Raw genomic sequence first — 11,806 nt, forward strand, 5'->3', positions numbered from 1 at the left:
GCATACATCCCCCGACTGCTGCAGTACGCATAACTACAGTGGTTATCTCACCACATTCACCCCCTGTAAAAATGAGTCCGGCGGGGGTGACATGTAACTCTAATACAAAGGATGTTATTTACAAGAGGGTCCAAACAAGGAAAATCAAGAGTCCATCCGGTTAGCAGGTTACAGGTTGAGCCGAATCGGTGATCGAACGTTCCGCTGTGATCGGCGTAGCTGTGGTGGTGACGTCGGCACAGGCGGTGATGGCAACGATGGTGCAGGTGTTGGCGGTGTTGGTGCTGGCTGCTGGCGGGATGACTCCGCGAGCAGGCCGAAATCTTCCGTGTCCTCCAGGGTGGGCAGGGGGATGAGGGATGGACCTGGTGGGGATGAATAGGGGGCGCCGGGGTTGGCGCAGGAAGAGAAAGGGGCGTGGGCATTGGATCGGCACCTGAGGGAGCCAGGTCCCGGAGCGAGACTGTGTCCTGGCGGCCGCCGGGGAACTCCACGTAGGCATACTGAGGGTTGGCGTGGAGAAGGCGTACTTTGTCCACCAGGGGTTCCGCCTTGTGGTGCCGTACATGCCTACGGAGAAGGACTGGGCCCGGAGTCGTGAGCCACGTCGGGAGCGACACCCCGGATGTAGACTTCCGAGGGAAGGCAAAAACACGTTCATGGGGTGTACTGTTAGTTGCGGTACACAGTAGCGACCGAATGGAATGGAGCGCATCAGGGAGGACCTGCTGCCAGCGAGCGGCTGGGAGGTTCCTGGACCATAGGGCCAGCTGGACGGCCCTCCAAACCGTCCCGTTCTCCCTCTCTACCTGCCCGTTACCCCGGGGGTTGTAGCTGGTCGTCCTGCTGGAGGCGATACCCCTGCTGAGCAGGAATTGACGCAGCTCATCGCTCATGAACGAGGATCCCCTGTCGCTGTGGATGTAGTCGGGGAAACCGAACAGGGCGAAAATGGAATCCAGGGCCTTGATGACGGTGGCAGACGTCATATCCGGGCATGGGATGGCGAATGGGAACCTAGAAAATTCATCGACCACACTAAGGATGTAGGTGTTGCGGTCGGTGGAGGGAAGGGGCCCTTTGAAGTCCACGCTGAGGCGTTCAAAGGGGCGGGATGCTTTTACCAGGCGCGCGTGATCAGGCCGGTAGAAGTGCGGCTTGCACTCCGCACAGACCTGGCAGTCTCTGTCCGTACTTCCTCGACGGAGTAGGGCAGATTGCGGGCTTTGATCAGATGGTACAAGCGAGTGACCCCCAGGTGGCAAAGGCTCTCGTGCAAGGCACGGAGTTGGTTCACTTGTGCACTGGCACATGTACCTCGGGAGAGGGCGTCTGGGGGCTCGTTGAGCTTGCCGGGGCGATACAAGATCTCGTAGTTAAAGGTGGAGAGCTCGATTCTCCACCGCAAGATTTTGGCATTCTTGATCTTGCCCCGTTGCGTGTTGTTGAACATGAAGGCTACCGACCGTTGGTCAGTGAGGAGAGTGAATCTCCTGCCGGCCAGGTAATGCCGCCAGTGCCGCACCGCTTCAACGATTGCCTGGGCCTCCTTTTCAACAGAGGAATGTCGAATTTCGGAGGCGTGAAGGGTGCGTGAAAAGAATGCCACGGGTCTGCCTGCCTGATTGAGGGTGGCGGCAAGGGCGACGTCTGAAGCGTCGCTCTCTACTTGGAAGGGCAGTGTCTCGTCTACTGCGTGCATCCCCGCCCTGGCTATGTCAGATCGAATGCGGGCGAAGGCCTGTTGTGCCTCGGCCGAGAGGGGAAAATGTGTGGACTGGATAAGTGGCTGGGCCTTGTCCGCGTATTGTGGGACCCACTGGGCGTAATAAGAAAAAAACCCAAGGCAGCGTTTGAGGGCCTTGGGGCAGTGGGGGATTGGGAGCTCCATGAGGGGGCGCATGCGGTCGGGATCGGGCCCCAGTAGTCCGTTTTGGACTACGTAGCCAAGGATGGCTAAGCGGTCTGTGCGGAACACGCATTTCTCCTTGTTGTACGTGAGATTAAGGAGAGATGCGGTGTGGAGGAATTTATAAAGGTTGGCATCATGGTCCTGCTGGTCATGGCCGCAGATGGTGAAGGTGGCCCGCAGTCCATACCGGTCAACCATTCGGTCCATTTCTCACTGAAATACCGAGACTCCATTCATGACGCCGAAGGGAGCCCTAAGAAATTGGTACAGACGACTGTCCGCCTCGAAGGCAGTGTAGGGACGGTCCGATATACGGATGGGGAGCTGGTGGTAGGCGGATTTCAGGTCAATAGTAGAGAAGACCCGGTACTGTGCAATCTGATTGACCATATCAAAAATGCGGGGGAGGGGGTACGCGTCGAGCTGCGTGTACCGGTTGATGGTCTGGCTGTAGTCCACGACCATCCTGTGCTTCTCCCCGGTCTTAACCACTACCACCTGGGCTCTCCAAGGGCTGTTGCTGGCCTCGATGATACCCTCCCGAAGCAGCCGCTGGACTTCGGACCTGATGAAGGCCTTGTCCTGGGTGCTGCACCGTCTGCTCCTGGTGGCGACGGGCTTGCAATCTGTGGTCAGATTAGCAAAGAGTGAGGGAGGCTCGACCTTGAGGGTCGCGAGGCCGCAAACGGTGAGGGGAGGTAGGGGTCCGCCGAATTTGAGGGTGAGGCTCTGGAGATTGCACTGGAAATCCAGGACTAGTAAGAGTGAAGCGCAGAGATTGGGGAGAATGTACAGACGGAAACGATCGAATTCCATGCCCTGTACAGTAAGTTTAACCAGGCAGAAACCCTGGATCGGGACAGAGTGGGACCCGGAGGCGAGAGAGATCTGCCGGTTGGCGGGATGGACCGCAAGGGAATAGCGCCTTACCGTGTCCGGGTGGACGAAGCTCTCGGTGCTCCCGGAGTCGATGAGGCAGGAGGTCACGTGGCCGTTGACCAGCACCGATGTAGAAGAGGGTGCCAGGTTGCGAGGACGGGACTGGTAGGAGCGTAACGGATGCGAGCAGCGGTTGATCGGCGGTTGAGTCAGATGAGTCCGACGAGGAGCGGTAGCGACCCGTGTCCCGTGGCCCCGTCCCGGGGAGAGGACAAAATGGCGGCACCTGGAGACAAGATGGCGGCATCTGCAGTACCTGTGGGTAAAATGGTGGCATCCATGGAGCGCACGTTGTGGGGTCGGAACAAAATGGCGGAGCCCACGGAACGCACATGGTGGTGGTGGATGAAGATGGCGGCGACCATGGAGCACACGTGGCGGGGGCGGCGAGAGATGGCGGTGCCCACTGATTGCACGTGGGGTCGGGGGAAGCGGACGGCGGGGCCCATTGAGGGAGCGGCTGAAGCGAGGGGACCGGGGGCACGATAGCGGCGACCGTCCGGGACTGACACACCGCTGCAAAGTGGCCTTTCTTTCCACAAGCTTTGCAGGTCGCTGTGCGGGCCGGGCAGCGTTGGCGAGGGTGCTTCTGTTGACCACAGAAGTAACAGTGGGGACCCCCAGGGAGCACGGTGCGGCGGGCAGTGCAGGCATAGTGTGCGGGGGTGGCTGCTGGGGGTCCGTTTACGGGGTCCACGAGGGGTAGGACGGATGGGCCTGGGGGGGCGTTTGCGGGGTCCACGAGGGGTAGGACGGGTGGGGCGAGTGGCTAGCGGAGTAAGTTCGCGCACTACGGGAGGCGGCCGTCATGGAAAGCACCAGGGCCTTTGCGGCCGCGAGGTCGGGGGCGGCCCCTTCCAGCAGTCGTTGCTGGATGGGGTCCGATGCAATGCCTCCATGGCTGTGAGGGCCCGGCAATCGCAGTCTCGTACCAGAGGTATAACGGCCCTCCAGAAGTCCTCAATCGACTCACCCGGCTGCTGGACGCGAGTAGAAAGTTGATGCCTCGCAAACAGGGTGTTCGCCGATTGTGCATAGTTCTCCTTGAGCAGTTCCATAGCTGTGGTGTAGTCAGTCGCATCTCGAATGAGCGGAAAGACACTAGAGCTAAGTCTGGAGTACAGGAGTTGCTTTTTCTGAGCCTCCGTCGGGGGAGGGTCCGCTGAGGAGATGTAGGCCTTGAAGACTGCAAGCCAGTGAACAAAGTCTTTCCTGGCGTGAGGCGACTGTGGATCCAGCTGCAGACGGTCAGGCTTGATTATTGCTACAATTTATTGTTGTACGATTTCCCATTCACCATGGACATCAGAATCAAGCCTGACCGTCTACAGTTGCAGATGGAGGGACAACATCGTACAACAATAAATTGTAGCGCTAACAATTATACTCAAAGCCGAGAGACTGGTTCAATAGAGGCTTTATTGTTGTACGATGTTGTCCCTCCATCTGCAACTGTAGACTAAGGGTCTGAGTTGCTCTCATGCATATTTATACACAAGTTCCCTGTGGGCGGAGCTAGCCGGCAGGGGCTTACCGGAGGAACCTGTATTACAGGTACAGGCATACATCCCCCTACTGCAGTACACATAACTACAGTGGTTATCTCACCACAATAAGCTCAATCATTTCTATAGGTTTAACTAGCAATGTTCAAATGAATAGTGGGACAATCCCGTCATTAGTCTGTGATGCTAACACAACTAAAGCAGAAGGTTGTCGGCTGTGACTTCAGTGGATGATATGCAGAAACCTCAGGGGAAGTCTAAATGCACTTTACTCCATTAATGCCGGGGCTCAGTGGAATTTCTGCCAAAGTTCTAACTGGTGGTTAGAAGTTCCTCAGAAATTTGACCCACATTTCTTCTGGCTGCACAATTTAACTGACAGTGAGAGGCAGCAATGGAGGGAGATAGATAAATGTAGCCAAGCATAGTAATATAGAGAGGTGTCAGCAAAGGGAGATAAGAACATAGAAACAGGTGTAGACCATTAAATCCCTCAAACCGGCTCCAAAATTCAATGAGATAATGGCTGTTCAGCATCCTAACTTTGTCCCCCTGCCCTGGCTCCATATCCCCTCAATACTAGTAAAAAATCTATCAAACACTGATTAAAAATGATTAATTGAGGCAGCATCAGTAACTTGATGTGGGAGGCATTTCCATCTTTCTTCCCACCCTTGATGTAAAGCAGTATTACTTAACTCCTGACTTTGGTATTAAGATTGCGTCCCCTTTCTCAGGACTCCCCTACTATGGAAAACATTTCTCTCTCGTACACTATCAATTCCTTTTGAAATGCCCAAATCCCCAAATCACTCCCTGACATCTATACTCAAGAGAATGCAAGCCTAGTTACATAACCTCGCCTTACAATGACGTGCTTGAAGTCTTTGTAATATTTTGGATAATGTGCACTGCAAACCACCCAGGGATATTCCATCCAAGGGCAGCACGGTAGCATTGTGGATAGCACAATCGCTTAACAGCTCCAGGGTCCCAGATTCGATTCCGGTCTAGGTCACTGTCTGTGCGGAGTCTGACATCCTCCCCGTGGGTGCGTGGATTTCCTCCGGGTGCTCCGATTTCCTCCCACAGTCCAAAGATGTGCAGGTTAGGTGGATTGGCCATGATAAATTGCCCTCAGTGTCCAAAATTGTCCTCAGAGTTGGGTGAGGTTACTGGGCTATGGGGATAGGGTGGAGGTGTTAACCTTGGGTAGGGTGCTCTTTCCAGGAGCCGGTGCAGAATTGATGGGCCGAATGGCCTCCTTCTGCACTGTAAATTCTATGATCTGAAATGTGGTGACCAGAACTATACATAATACACTAGATGTGGCCTAACTTGGACCAAAGCCTCTTCCCCTTTATATTATAACCCTCTAGTTGTAAAAAAACCTAACATTCTCCTCACAATTTTGATTATTCTTCTGTACCTGCCGACTACATTGTAGTGATCTGTATACACAAGCCCTTCAATCTCTTTGGACCTTCACTTTTCAATGTCTATTCGTCATTTTATTCTTACCATCTACATAATGTCACTAATCTTTGTGCCATTGACAAACTTGGATATTTGGTTCTCCACTGTGTTAATAAAGTTATTAATAAATATGCAGAGTATTACATATAATACACAGCACAGAAGTAGGCCATTCAGCCCAACCAACTTTTGCTAGATTTAAGTGCCACATGAGCCTCTTCCCTTCCTTCCTCATTTACCTCTACTGGCATATTCCTTTCTCCCTCCTATGATTATACAAAAAAAAAATGTGAATGCTATAATTCTGAAACTAAAACTGAAAATGTTGGGATTGCCCAGCAGGTTGTGCAGCATTTGTGAAGAGAATACAAAGAGAGTTTGTAATCCGTCAAATGATTCTCTACGTTCACTTACATTTAGCTGCACGACGACAGCATGGTAGCACAGTAGCTGGCACGGTTGCTTCACAGCTCCAGGGTCCCGAGTTTTATTCCCGGCTTGGGTGACTATGCTGTGTCTGCACGTTCTCCCCGTGTCTGCGTGAGTTTCCTCCGGGTGCTCCAGTTTCCTCCCACAGTCCAAAGATGTGCAGGTTAGGTGGACTGATTATGCTAAATTGCTCTTTGTGTCCGAAAATGTTTAGGTGGGGTTACGGGGATAGGGTGGTGTAGGGATAGGATGGCATGTGGGCTTAGGTCGGGTGCTCTTTCCAAGGTCCGGTGTAGACTCGATGGGCCAAGTGGTCTCCTTCTGCACTGTAAATTCCATGAATCTATATTAGTCACTTCAATTACTCTGTGGTTGTGGCTTCCACATTCTCACCCCACATGGGTAAGATTAACGCCAACAGCACAGGATTTAATCCCGGTTTTAGCTGAGGTAGACACATGGCCAGCCTCCTTGCCCTACCTGTCATAAAAGGTTTGGCAAATAGTTGCCAAGGGCCTGCCTTTGAGCAAAAAAAACAAAGGGAAAGATCTGATATTGATGTTCTCTAGTTTTGACATTCCTTATTGTGCGACATCTTCCTGTTTATATTATAATAATCTCCATTGTGTTATGGCCAGCGTTTGGAGAACCCCAAAGTTTATCATGGAGTTCACCTGACCCACAACTTTTAATAGATTGTGGTTATGGGGAGCACACGGGCCCACCTTACAGGTGTAGTGCAACAGAGGGTTAAAGTACTTTTAAATTAAAACAATGTTTATTTATGAAACCAGTTAACACTTTATAAACCCACAGTAAATATCTTAACAACTATCAACACCAATAAATCCCCCAAAGAATACAGTACTCGATAAGTAACTCTTAATGTTTCCTTGCAACATCCATAAGACAAAAAAAACCTTTTTACAGAAAGACATAACTTTTCTACTGAGAGCAGTTACTACTTTGAAATCATCAAATGAACATTCTTTAGCTTGCAGAGATTCATACACATCTTGCTGTGACTGCAGCTTCTCCAAATCTAAAACAATACTAAATACACCCTTTAGCAGACATCCCAAAGTGAAAGTAAAAGCAGACAGCCCAGCTCCACCCACTCTCTGACATCACTGGTGAATACCCATTTCTAAAGGTACATCCACTGCAGCTATTTTATAAACCCCCATTTCTTAAAAGTACTCTCACAGGACAATTAACAGGACAAGTGTGCTCACAGGGGCTGTTTAGCACAGGGCTAAATCGCTGGATTTTAAAGCAGACTAAGGCAGGCCAGCAGCACGGTTCGATTCCCGTACCAGCCTCCCCGAACAGGCGCCGGAACGTGGCGACTAGGGGCTTTTCACAGTAACTTCATTCGAAGCTTACTTGTGACAATAAGTGATTACCATTTCATTTTTTAATTTCATTAACACTGCAATGAAGTTCCTGTGAAAATCCTCCAGTCACCTGTTCGGATACACAGAGGGAGAATTCAGAATGTCCAATTCACCTAGCAGCAAGTCTTTCGGGACTTGTGGGAGGAAACTGGAGCACCCGGAGGAAACCCATGCAGACACAGGGAGAACGTGCAGACTCCGCACAGACAATGGCCCAAGCCAGGAATCGAACCTGGGATTCTGGTGCTGTGAAGCAACAGTGCAACTTACTGTGCTACCATGCTGCCCATATTGTCTGCATTGACAAAACATTTGATTATTTTAAAGTCTTCTATTAATATTCGTGTAAGACTTCTATCTAGATCCCAAAGGCGTCCTTGACCTTGCTGCAGTTACCTGGTGAGGACGTGGAGCTGATCTATCACCAGAACATGGGGCAGGAGAGGTGCACAGTCACCATTTGGTCCCGTTGAGACAGCAGAGTAAAGAATGGGTGCAGCTTTGAGAATTCTCAGGTGTGGCACCTCAAACACTTTCAGAGACTTGATGCAGGCAGCAGTGTTCTTGGAGATCACATCAAAATATCCAGCGCTGGGGAAGTCCTGCAGACAGTAGACATCAGCAGCTTCAAATCCACAGGAATCGAGATGGATTCTCTTAATGAAGAAGGCACGATCAATGGGTGTACCTCCTAGCTGTCTTTCACAGCCATCCTAATGGTGTTGCATACCAGGTTTGGGGTTTGACTGGTTGCAGCCACCACCTATTTAAATTTCCAATGTTAGGCACTGAAGCCCCTCCAAGGAGGACAAACAACCACCAAGGAGCTTCCAACACCAAAGGGCAAGAGGCCAAAGAACAAAGAAAAGTGCAGCACAGGAACAGGTGCTTTGGCCCTCCAGGGCTGTGCCGCCCATGCTGCTCGTCTAAACTGTCCGTAGCCCTCTATTCGCATCCTAGTCATGTATTTGTCAAGACGCCCCTGAAACCTCACTGGTGTACCTGCTTCCACTACCTCCTCCAGTAGTGAGTTCCAGGCACCAACTACCCTCTGTTTAAAAACATTTCCCTCGCACATCTTCTCTAAACTTTGCCCCTCACACCTTAAATCTACGTCCCCTAGTAATTGACTCTTCCACCCTGGAAAAAAGTTTCTGACTGTCTATTCTGTCCATGCCCCTCATAATTTTGTGGACTTCTATCAGGTTGCTCCTCCGTCATTCCAGTGAGAACAAACCGAGTTTATCCAACCTCTCCTCATAGCTAATGCCCTCCATAACAGGCAACATTTTGGTAAACTTCTTCAATACCCTCTCCGAAGCCTCCACATCCTTCTGGTAGTGTGGCGACCAGAATTGAACACTGCACTCCAAGTGTGGCCTAACTAAGATTCTATACAGCTGCAACATGACTTGCCAATTTTTATACTCAGCGCCCCACTAATGAAGGCAAGCATGCTATATGCCTTCTTGACTACCTTCTCCACCTGCATTGCCACTTTCAGTGACCTGTGGACCTGTACACCCAGATCCCTCTGCCTATCCATACTCTTAAGGGTTCTACCATTTACTGTATATTTCCCACCTGTATTAGACCTTACAAAATGCATTACCTCACATTTTGTCCGGATGAAACTCATCTGCCATCTTCCGCCCATGTCTCTAACTGATCTATATCCTGCTGCATCCTCTGTCGGTCCTCATCACTATCTGCAATTCCACCAAACTTTGTGTGGTCCGCAAAATTACTCATCAGACCAGCAACATTTTCCTCCAAATCATTTATATATATACTACGAACAGCAAAGGTCCCAGCACTGATCCCTGCAGAACACCACTAGTCACAGCCCTCCAATTAGAAAAGCACCCTTCCATAGCTATTCTCTGCCTTCTATGACCTAGCCAGTTCTGTATCCACCTTGCCAGCTCACCTCTGATCTCGTGTGACTTCATCTTCTGGACTAGTCTGCCATGAGGGGCCTTGTCAAAGGCCTTACTGAAGTCCATGTAGACAACATCCACTGCCCTACCTTCATCAAACCTCTGCTGACAACCCCCAATTAAATAAATGAAACCCACAGAAAAGATCATTCATACAAATGCAGAGGGAGGGGTCAGTGTGGGAGCAGGTGGAGCCGGTCTGATGTAAGGGCACAAGTTTGGGGGCATTGTTAAAGGCTCCTCTGCCGTTCTCGCCGGCCCAGTACTCCACAGGCCCGGTGGTAGTGGCAGCCCTGAGAGTTTGGGGGCAGTGGCGGAAGCAAATGGGAGTGGACAGAACATTGATGTGGGCTCCAACTTGTGGCAATCACTGGTTTGTCCCAGGAAGGATGGATGGGGGTTTTCGGAGGTGGCAGAGAGCAGGTATTGAGAGGCTGGGGGATCTGATTATTGATGGAAGTTTTCCCCATTTGGAGGATCTGGAAGTTGAGTTTGAATTGCCGGGAGGTAACGGATTTCAATAACTGCAGATAAGGGACTTTGTGCAAAGTCAGGATTCGACCTTTCCACTTCTACCGCCGTAGGGGATACAGGACAAGGTAATTTCTAGAATGAGCTGGGGGAGGGGAAGGTATCGGAAATCTATAAAGAACTTATGGAGTGGGAGGAAACCCAGATAGGTGAGATAAAATGTAAATGGGATGATGAGTTGGGAAAGGAGTTAGAGGATGGTCTGTGGTAGGCTGCTCTGAGCAGAGTCAACATGTCCTCATCATGTGCCAGGCTCAGTCTGATACAATTCAAGGTGGTTCACCGGGAACACATGACGGTGGCCCAGATGAGCAGGTTTTTTGGGGTGGAGGACAGGTGTGTGAGGTGCGTGGGAGGGCCTGCAAACCATGTCCACATGTTTTGGGCATGCCCGAAGCTTAGGAGATTCTGGCAGGGATTTGCGGGTGTCATTTCCCACGGTTCTAAAAACGAGGGGGGGCACCGAGTCCAGAGGGGGCGATTTTTGGAGTGTCGGAAGACCCGGGAGTCCAGGGGACAAGAGAAGCTGACGTTTTGGCCTTTTCCTCCTTGGTAGCCCAGAGGCGGATATTACTAGCATGGAAGGACTCGAAGTCCCCAAAATCAGGGGTATGGGTTAGCGACATGGCCGGGTTTCTCAGTCTTGAGAAAATTAAGTTCGCCCTGAGAGGATCAATCGGAGGGTTCGTTTAGAGGTGGCAGCCGTTTATCGACTTCTTCGGAGAAAACTAAACTGTCAGCAGATACAGTAAGGGAGGGGGAGTTAGGGAGAAAGGGGAGGTAGGGGGGAATCCGGCTATTTTTTGCCTAGATTAGGTGGGAATAGTGGGAGATCGAGGGATGTGTTATGCACTGAACTATGTTTACATTTGTATTGTTATGGGCCAGGGTTTAGAGAGCCCCAAAGTGTATCATGGAGTTCACCTGACCCACAACTTTGAATAGATTGTGGTTATGGGGAGCACATGGCCCTACTCTGCAGGTGTGATGCAAACAGAAATCTACAGTGCTTTTAAATTAAAACAATGTTTATTTATGAAACCAGTTAACACTTTATAAACCCACAGTAAACATCTTAACAACTATCAACACCAATCCTCCCCACAGATACAATATTCTATAAGTAACCCTTAATCTTTCCTTATTAACGTCCGTAAGACAAAAGACCCTTTTAAACACAGAGATCAGGTTTAAATTCACTACTGAGAACAGTTACCACTTTGAAATCACCAAATGAACATTCATAAGCTTGCAGAGATTCATACACATCTTGCTGTGACTGCAGCTTTCCCAAATCTAAAACAAAACTAAACACACCCTGTAGCAAACAGCCTAAAGCGAAAGTAAAAGCAGACAGACAGCCCAGCTCTACCCACACTCTGACATCACTGATAAACACCCATTTCTTTAAGGTACACCCACATGACAGTATTTGTACCTTTTTGTTATAACCTGCCTGCTTACCACTCCTGGAGACTAATGGCAATCCCACAATACTTAGGGAGTATGAGCTTCCCCAATTAGGGGGGGGCGGAGAAATCATTAGCAGATTCCCTACATAAATAGAACTGGCCGGTTTGGAACCAGCTACAGAGGAGTGAGCAGCAAGGGAGTTACTGCTGCTGTTTTATATATATGTTATCATAAATAAATGTTATTTCTTTCTATCCTACAACT

The sequence above is a fragment of the Scyliorhinus canicula genome, chromosome 17 (assembly GCF_902713615.1).
Source record: "Scyliorhinus canicula chromosome 17, sScyCan1.1, whole genome shotgun sequence".
NCBI lineage: Eukaryota > Metazoa > Chordata > Chondrichthyes > Carcharhiniformes > Scyliorhinidae > Scyliorhinus > Scyliorhinus canicula.